Raw genomic sequence first — 9,499 nt, 5'->3', positions numbered from 1 at the left:
TCACGATCGCGTGGCCGAAAACCGCACCTCATTTGGACTCTCCTAGCTCCCTCTACCTATAAATATGTGATCCCCTCCCCAAAAATCGCGGTACAAACCCTAGCCCTCTTCCACCTTCAGCCGCCGGATGTGTCCATCCCGGACCGGACGTGTCCAGCCGCCGCCCCCGACGAATCCGCCGCCGCCACTTGTCCTCCCCGCGCCTCCCAGCCGCACGGCCCGCCAGGCCCATCGTGGGCCCGTGCGAGCCCACGGCCACCGCCGCCGACCTCCCGCGCCCGAGGCGTCTGCCTCGCGCCTCGCCGCGCGCCACCTGGCCGCCGGCGACGCTCCGCCGCGCCGCCGTTGTCTTCCTCCCCGCCGGCCGCCGCGCAACCCCGCCGACGCAGCAGCTCCGGTGAGGCGCGCCGTCTCCACCTACACCGATGACCGCGCCCGCGGCCCTTCCTCGCCGCCTCACCGCGCCGGCTCTAGATCCGGCCGGCCCCGTCCTCACCGGCCTTCTCCACGCCCTCCTCCTTCTTCGTCTCCAGCAAAACTCCGGCGAAGATCCGGCTGCCTCGATTTCCGCGTCGGGTGAACCCTAGATCTGGGGGTAGTAATTTTCTACTAAGTCCCATGTTTTCCTGATTCAAATGCTCATGTTCATCGCATCGTTACTTTGCATCCGTAACTCCGTTTTGGGCATATAGCATATCAAAATGTTCGCTTCAGAGAGCACATCATTTCATTCCATTGCATCATTTTCATTTGAGTTCATCTTGATGCCCGAAATGCTGTTAGAGGAGTGCTACCTGATCTGAAATTCCAGACAAGTCTGAGATCTGTTTACCGTATGCATTTTTGCCATGCTTGTTTGAACCTGTTAATGGATGAATTGGCCGTAGCTCAGTGCTAGACTTTTGTTAAGCATCATGATTGCATCCCTGCCATGTATTTTTATGCCATGTTTGGGTGCTGTAGCATGTTCATCTCATTGCATTTAGATGGCTACTTGCTGTAAATCGCAGAACATGGTCATATTTGAATTGCTTGCCATTTCCAAACCGTAACTCCGATTCCGGCGTTCTTTATATTGTTTTCAAGCGATTTCATCTCATCTTTCCAGTGGAACACTTGGATTTCCAGGTTGAGGCCAGGTTCATGCATTCCTTGTCACATCTTGCATATGCATCCCGCATAGCATCCCGCATAGCATATCATCTTTGCATCATATTGCTTGAAATTTGCACGTGGTTGATTGTGTTCCGTTTGTTTGTTTGTCTTGTTTGGATAGAGCCAGGAGACGAGTTCGCTAACGAGGAGCCCGTTGAGTTTGCTTTCGAGGTTCCAGTCAATTCTGACAAGTTTGCAGGCAAGATGATCATACCCTCAAAATCACTACTATCTTTGCTTTGCTAGATGCTCGCTCTTTTGCTATGCCAATGCTACGATGCCTACCACTTGCTTTCAAGCCTCCCATATTGCCATGTCAAACCTCTAACCCACCATGTCCTAGCAAACCGTTGATTGGCTATGTTACCGCTTTGCTCAGCCCCTCTTATAGCGTTGCTAGTTGAAGGTGAAGATTGGAGACCGTTTCTTGTTGGAACATTATTTACTTGTTGGGATATCATTATATTATCTTGTTATCTTAATGCATCTATATACTTGGTAAAGGGTGGAAGGCTCGGCCTCTCGCCTAGTGTTTTGTTCCACTCTTGCCGCCCTAGTTTCCATCATATCGGTGTTATGTTCCTGGATTTTTGCGTTCCTTACGCGGTTGGGTTATAATGGGAACCCCTTGATAGTTTGCCTTGATTAAAGGTTTTCCAGCAATGCCCAACCTTGGTTTTACCATTTGCCACCTAGCCTATTTTTCCCTTGGGTTTCCGGAGCCCGAGGGTCATCTTATTTTAGCCCCCCCGGGCCAGTGCTCCTCTGAGTGTTGGTCCAAACTAGAGTCCTATGCAGCGCCCCCTCGGGAAAACTCGAGGTTTGGTTTTAGTTGTATGGAGAGCTCATCTGAGTGTGCCCTGAGAACGAGATATGTGCAGCTCCTATCGGGATTTGTCGGCACATTCAGGCGGTGTTGCTGGTTTTGTTTTAACCTGTTGAAGTGTCTTGAAGAACCAAGGTACCGAGTCTGATCGGAACGTCTCGGGAGGAGGTCTATTCCTTCGTTGACCGTGAGAGCTTGTCATGGGCTAAGTTGGGACTCCCCTACAGGGATTTGAACTTTCGAAAGCCATGCCCGCGGTTATGGGCAGATGGGAATTTGTTAATGTCCGGTTGTAGATAACTTGAACCATAACTTAATTAAAATGAATCAACCGTGTGAGTTACCGTGAGGGTCTCTTCTCGGCGGAGTCCGGGAAGTGAACACGGTGTTGGAGTAATGCTTGCGCAGGTTGCCCTCTAGTTTCTCGCTCGCGCTTTGCCTCCTCTTCTCGCTCTCTTTTGCGAACAGGATAGCCGCCATATTTGCTAGTCGCTTGCTGCAGCTCCACATATTTACCTTGCCTTACCTATAAGCTTAAATAGTCTTGATCGCGAGGGTGCGAGATTGCTGAGTCCCTGTGGCTCACAGATTACTATTACACCAGATGCAGGGCCTGATGATTCTGCTCCAGGTGACGCGCTTGAGCTCAAGTGGGAGTTCGACGAGGACTCTCAACGATACTATGTTTCCTTTCCTGATGATCAGTAGTGGTGCCCAGTTGGGGGTGATCGGGACCGTGTCGCATGTTGGGTTATCTTTTATTTTGGTGCCGTAGTCGGGCCATGAGTGTTTGGATGATGTAATGTTATTTATGTACTTGATTGACGTGGCGAGTGTAAGCCAACTATGTTATCTCCCCTTTTATTAATTATATTACATGGGATGTTGTGAAGATTGCCTAACTTGCGACATACGCCTTCAATGCGATTATGCCTCTAAGTCGTGCCTCGACACGTGGGATATATAGTCGCATCGAGGGTGTTACAAAGAACATTGAGGAGAACATGGTATTGAGAATCAAAGAGAGAGAAGAAGCCATCTAGATACTAGCTATTGACCCGTAGGTTTGTGGTAAACTACTCACGCTTCATCGGAGAGGCAATGGTGCTAATGTAGAAGCCCTCCGTGACCGAATCCCCCTCTGGCAGGATGCCGGAAAAGGCCCCTAGATGGGATCTCACGAGTACAGAAGGTTGCAATGGTGGAAAAGTGGTTTCGTGGCTCCCCTGGAAGTTTTCAGGGTATTTGAGAATATATAGGAGGAAGATCTAGGTCAGGGGGTCACCGAGGGGCCCACAAAGTCAAGAGGCGCGCCCTACCCCCCTAGGCGCGCCCTCCACCCTAGTGGCCGCCTCGTGGCTCTTCTGACTTGCACTCCAAGTCTCCTGGGTGTCTTCTGGTCCAAGAAAAATCATCGCGAAAGTTTTATTCCGTTTGGACTCCGTTTGGTATTCCTTTTCTGCGAAACTCTAAAACAAGCAAAAAAGGAACTGGCACTGGGCTCTAGGTTAATAGGTTAGTCCCAAAAATCATATAAAATAGCATATTAATGCATATAAAACATCCAAAACAGATAATATAATAGCATGGAACAATCAAAAATTATAGATACGTTGGAGACATATCACCTATGACTCAAAGTAAAGAAGAAAGAAACTATGAAAAAACAAAGTCTTCAAGCTTTCAATTCTTCACATCAATTAGATCCTTCACTAGAAGGGGTCTTGATATCCACTAGGGATCTTCTCCTATGAGGTCTTGATGTCCTAAAGGAGTGATACAAGGAGAAAATCTCTCTCTAATTTCTCATAATACTTTGCTAACCCTAACAAATGACCTAGACACAAGTTATATAGATGGATGGAGGTTAGGGACGAGTGGAGGAAAAAAATAGGCAAAACACGGTTGGCTCCCTGTTGAACCCGTGCGCACAGAGTAAGTGAGGCCCGTGCGCTCGGTGGTCCAGTGGGCATGGTACACGCCCATGCGCACGGGCTAGCAGCAGCTACAGTGAGGGGGGGTCATGCACACGGGGTGCCCAGAGACTTTTTGGGCAGGCCGTGCACACAGGGTCCAATTGGCCCATGGGCACAGGGTCACCTGGGCATGTCTTCTTCTTCCAGCTGTTGGCCTCCGTCTTCCTTGCGCTCTTCTGTTCTTCCCCTTGGGCTTGGTGAGGCTCCCTAGCTCCTTCATGGGGGCCGTCCTCGTACCTAATGATGCACACGTGTTCTTCCCCTTGGGCTTGATGGGTCGGTGTAGTGTCCATGCGGGTGACCGAAGGATGCTCCACATCACCCGCCAACCTCTGTCTTTCGAGCATGCGCGTTGGAGGTAGGTGTTAATAGGCAAGCCGACGAGAAAACCAGCTTGGTCACACTAGACTGGCCGTTTGGTGAGACCAAACCGACGTGCATGGCCACGGGCCCATGGCGCACACCCACCATGGCATGGCTGGAAGGCCGCTGGGGGCTGAAGGTGCCAACAGGCGGGTCCGGCTGGCCTGTCGCACGTAGTGCACCACAAGAAAAGGCTTTACACCACCCAATGACGGTGGCCCCAGGCGCACTACCACAGTCCACCCGTCATGGAACGCCAAGCCAGGTTGTTGGGTGCACGTCTTTCGGACAGATGAGACGGCGCGGAGAGCCCCGAGAAGCCATCATGGCATGCCAACCGAAAATAACGTCGCGAAGGCTCTCTCAGCCCTCAAAATCCATAGGGAGGCGGGTACTCCAGCATCCTACAAAAGTAATGATTCCATCAATGCAACATCCGATAATCACTGCTATGCCTAGGCTTATCACCCTTGCTACCTTCTTCGTGTTATTTTTATTCTTGGCAACTATTGAGAATTGCTGCTTTCGTTACTATTGTGCAATCACAACTTCATTCACTTCATCGATTTTGCCACTAATATATTCTGTCAGGAAAGAACTTGTTTTTCATGTGTGGTTCCATTGACAACTCTATTGCTAAGGCTTATAAATATTATTTGGATACCCTTGTGTCGAATAAATAAATTTTGGTTGTAATACTTCCCTCGAAGACTGTTGCAATCCCCTACACTTGTGGGTTAGGCTGGACCTTATGCCTTAGTATTTTGTTCCATTCGTGTTGCCCTAAGTACCGAATCTGGTTATTATGTGAAGGAAATATGCCCTAGAGGCAATAATAAAGTTATTATTTATTTCCTTATATCATGATAAATGTTTATTATTCATGCTAGAATTGTATTAACCGGAAACATAATACATGTGTGAATAGATAGACAAACAAAGTGTCACTAGTATGCCTCTACTAGACTAGCTCGTTAATCAAAGATGGTTATGTTTCCTAACCATGGACAAAGAGTTGTTATTTGATTAACGGGATCACATCATTAGGTGAATGATCTGATTTACATGACCCATTCCATTAGCTTAGCACCCGATCGTTTAGTATGTTGCTATTGCTTTCTTCATGACTTATACATGTTCCTATGACTATGAGATTATGCAACTCCCGTTTACCGGAGGAACACTTTGTGTGCAACCAAACGTCACAATGTAACTGGGTGATTATAAAGGTGCTCTACATGTGTCTCCAAAGGTACATGTTGGGTTGGCGTATTTCGAGATTAGGATTTGTCACTCCGATTGTCGGAGAGGTATCTCTGGGCCCTCTCGGTAATGCACATCACATAAAGCCTTGCAAGCATTGCGACTAATGAGTTAGTTGCGGGATGATGGATTACGAAATGAGTAAAGAGACTTGCCGGTAACGAGATTGAACTAGGTATTGGATACCGACGATCGAATCTCAGGCAAGTAACACACCATGACAAAGGGAACAACGTATGTTGTTATGCGGTCTGACCGATAAAAGATCTTCGTAGAATATGTAGGAGCCAATATGAGCATCCAGGTTCCGCTATTGGTTATTGACCGGAGACGTGTCTCGGTCATGTCTACATTGTTCTCGAACCCATAGGGTCCGCACGCTTAAGGTTTCGATGACAGTTATATTATGAGTTTATGCATTTTGATGTACCGAAGTTTGTTCGGAGTCTCGGATGTGATCACGGACATGACGAGGAGTCTCGAAATGGTCGAGACATAAAGATTGATATATTGGAAGCCTATATTTGGATATCGGAAGTGTTCCGGGTGAAATCGGGATTTTACCGGATTACCGGGAGGTTACCGGAACCCCCCGGGAGGTATATGGGCCTTAATGGGCCTTAGTGGAAGAGAGGAGAGGTGGCCAGGGCTGGGCCACGCGCCCCTCCCCCCTAGTCCGAATAGGACAAGGAGAGAGGGGGCCGGCGCCCCCCTTCCTTCTCTCTCTCCTCTTTCCCACCTAACGAATCCTATTCCAACTAGGAAAGGGGGGGAATCCTACTCCCGGAGGGAGTAGGACTCCTCCTGGCGCGCCCTATGATGGCCGGCCGCTCCCCCCCCCTTTTGATCCTTTATATACGGAGGCAGAGGGCACCCCTTGAGAGACAAGTTGATCCACGTGATCATATTCTTAGCCGTGTGCGGTGCCCCCTTCCACCATAGTCCTCGATAATATTATAGCGGTGCTTAGGCGAAGCCCTGCGACGGTAGTACATCAAGATCGTCACCACGTCGTCGTGCTGACGGAACTCTTCCCCGACACTTTGCTGGATCGGAGTCCGGGGATCATCATCGAGCTGAACGTGTGCTAGAACTCGGAGGTGCCGTAGTTTCGGTGCTTGATCGGTCGGGCCGTGGAGACGTATGACTACATCAACCTAACGCTTCCGTTGTCGATCTACAAGGGTACGTAGATCACACTCTCCCCTCTCGTTGCTATGCATCACCATGATCTTGCGTGTGCGTAGGAATTTTTTTGAAATTACTACGAAACCCAACATTATGTACCATGTTAGCGCACCAACTGCTCCCGGGAGGTTGTGTGCCCCCTTGACTTACCAAACTAGCTTCAAACATTTTTGCGTGGCCCAAGCTGGTTTTACATTCACAAACCTTGTGTTTTGTTTGTCTAGGTGCCTGCCCCGCAGATCTTTCAAAATAACTTGGGTCAGTGGGGTGGAACTCCCTGTTGGTCTGTACCTGCGCAGTTGCGAGTGGTTGCCTGAAAAATAGTACCAGCCACCTTGTCTCTCCCTTAATACGATAGAGTCTGATTCGGAGATATAGCCGGTTCTCGATTTGGGTATCGACTCACCAGTGGCCTCCTGGATTTGTTTGATGTTAGTTAGAGGGTCTTGTCATTTCAAATCTTCTGGTTCGTCAGTTGACGAGAGAGGATGTGCATGGATACCTATAATGGGTCATTGGAGTACCCCTGCAACGTTAAATCTTTTCGAAAAGGCATGTCCGTGATCATGGCTAACATGGAACTTAATGTTGGTTCATAGATAACTTTAACATACATACATAAAACTTGCCAACATGTGAATTCCTTGATGCAACGCTCCAGCCAACCCGGTTCACGCATCGGTTCCTGGTCATTGCATGTGGTATTTAGACTGGACCCACAAACCAACACTGGTCTTCCATGCGCACTTTGTCCTCACTCGTGGCACTCGGGATCAACTTCCTGGTCGATCACCCATCCTCAAGTTGCTTCAAGTCAAGCACACTTAACTTTAAAGTTCCTTTTAGATGGGCTCTCAAAAAAAAGAAGGTGCACCTTGTTGACATGAGTAATCTATCATTCCAATTAAGCTCTGATGTCACATACAACCCCCTCAAAGGAACTTACATCCTTGTCGGCCTAGCAGGAGCGTTCCCTATCGGCACATGCCTATCTGTGCCAATGCCATCATCCACATGTGCCCCACGTATGCATCACTTACCCACACATGTCTGTGTGACCGTGATGGTCAGCTCTGATACCAATTGTAACGCCCCGGTCAAACCCTCCAGTTCGCCCACCGTATCCTGATCGTTGCACCAAGAGACCCATAGACCAAAACTAGTCTTTTCTGCACAATTTGTCCTCAGTCGTATGCACCTGAGGTTAATTTCTCAGACGGTCACCCATCCTCAAATTGCTTCAAGTCAAGCACGCTTAACTTTGAGGTTCCTTTCGAATGGGCTCCTAGAAAAGAAGGTGCACCTTGTTGATATGAGTAGTCTATCGTTCCAACTAAGCCGGGATGTCACACTTGAATGCCTATTTTTTGAGGGCATAATCCGATGGGGAGGACAAGGTAGTGTTACGATGGCGTAGGTAAGTGAATAGATGACCAGCTTACGATCCCTCACGCATGTTTCTCTCATCTTGAATCGAATAGATGTAAGTGTGGAACTTTGTTTACCCGCTTGTTGCAACTTCACCTCTTAACCCTACCTCACCTAAAAGTATTGATAGTTATAGTACCAATGGTAATGACACTTTCTAAGTACCAAAAGTACTCAACCTTGCCACAATAACAACAAGCACAGATCACTACAACTAGGATGTTGAGATGTCACAACATAGAGTTTCTCGAGCGATGAAAAGTAAATTAGCGGATTCTGGCTGGCAACGTGTAACAGATGGGATGGGACCGTTTGCTTTATATTTCCGCCTCTTAGGCATCATTTGATCTTGTATACTCAGTCCATTTGAGACTTACATTGTGATGAGAAATGTTGGACCATGTGGTCTCTTCATGTAATAAATTTGGATCTTGGCACTTGTATGCCCTATTCATACTTATATATTGGTAGTGAAATTGTTGTGATATTCGATTTGTAAAGGTCGTAGCATATAATAGTGCGTATATGATATGAAATCATATGCTTACGATGGCACTATATGCACGTCGATTCTAGAAATGGGCCGCTAGGGTCTATATTTGGAATAGTACCACATATGGAGCCTTACAATAATGTCTAGAGTCATGTCCGCTCTGGAGCGGCGCTGAACAATATGAATCCGTGAGAACAACTTTGCACGTAGAGGGTTTTGTAGCAGAGGCGGTTTTGAGTGTGACCGGGATGGCGGACGTGCACGTGGATGCGGTCCGAATGTCCGCAAAGCCCACTTTGGTTTGTGTCTGGTTTGCGGGAAATCAGACATCCGGACCGATCCGCGGTTCGATGGGTACCGCGTTGGATGACAAACTACGTCTAGACTACTTGGTTCGGACAGTTTAAGGGTCCGCGTTGAAGAAACCTTATGAACTTTGATCTAACACCATCTTACTCAGATGGTATCCTTGTTAATGATGTTTCGCCCTGCGTGATGAATTTTGTAATGAACGATTGTAATAACCTTTTTAATTAATTAATATATGAGGTGGTTTTCTCAAAAAAAAAGGTGTGTCTAGGCCACATCTAGATGTGCTCTAGTTATTGCACACCTAAGTGACTCAATCAAGCATACAAAGAAAATGCCCACACAAATCTCCGCGTAAAATCAATGACATATGACTTAGATGTGCAATACTTATGGCACATCTAGATGTGCTTTAGCAAAGGAAAAAGCTAGTGGTCAACCGACTGATCTTTCCTCTCACATCCACCAGGTTCTACGCTTGACACACGTCTTGATGGG

This window comes from Triticum urartu, chromosome 6 (assembly GCF_003073215.2).
Source record: "Triticum urartu cultivar G1812 chromosome 6, Tu2.1, whole genome shotgun sequence".
Lineage (NCBI taxonomy): Eukaryota > Viridiplantae > Streptophyta > Magnoliopsida > Poales > Poaceae > Triticum > Triticum urartu.
Note: the sequence above shows the minus strand (reverse complement) of the source record.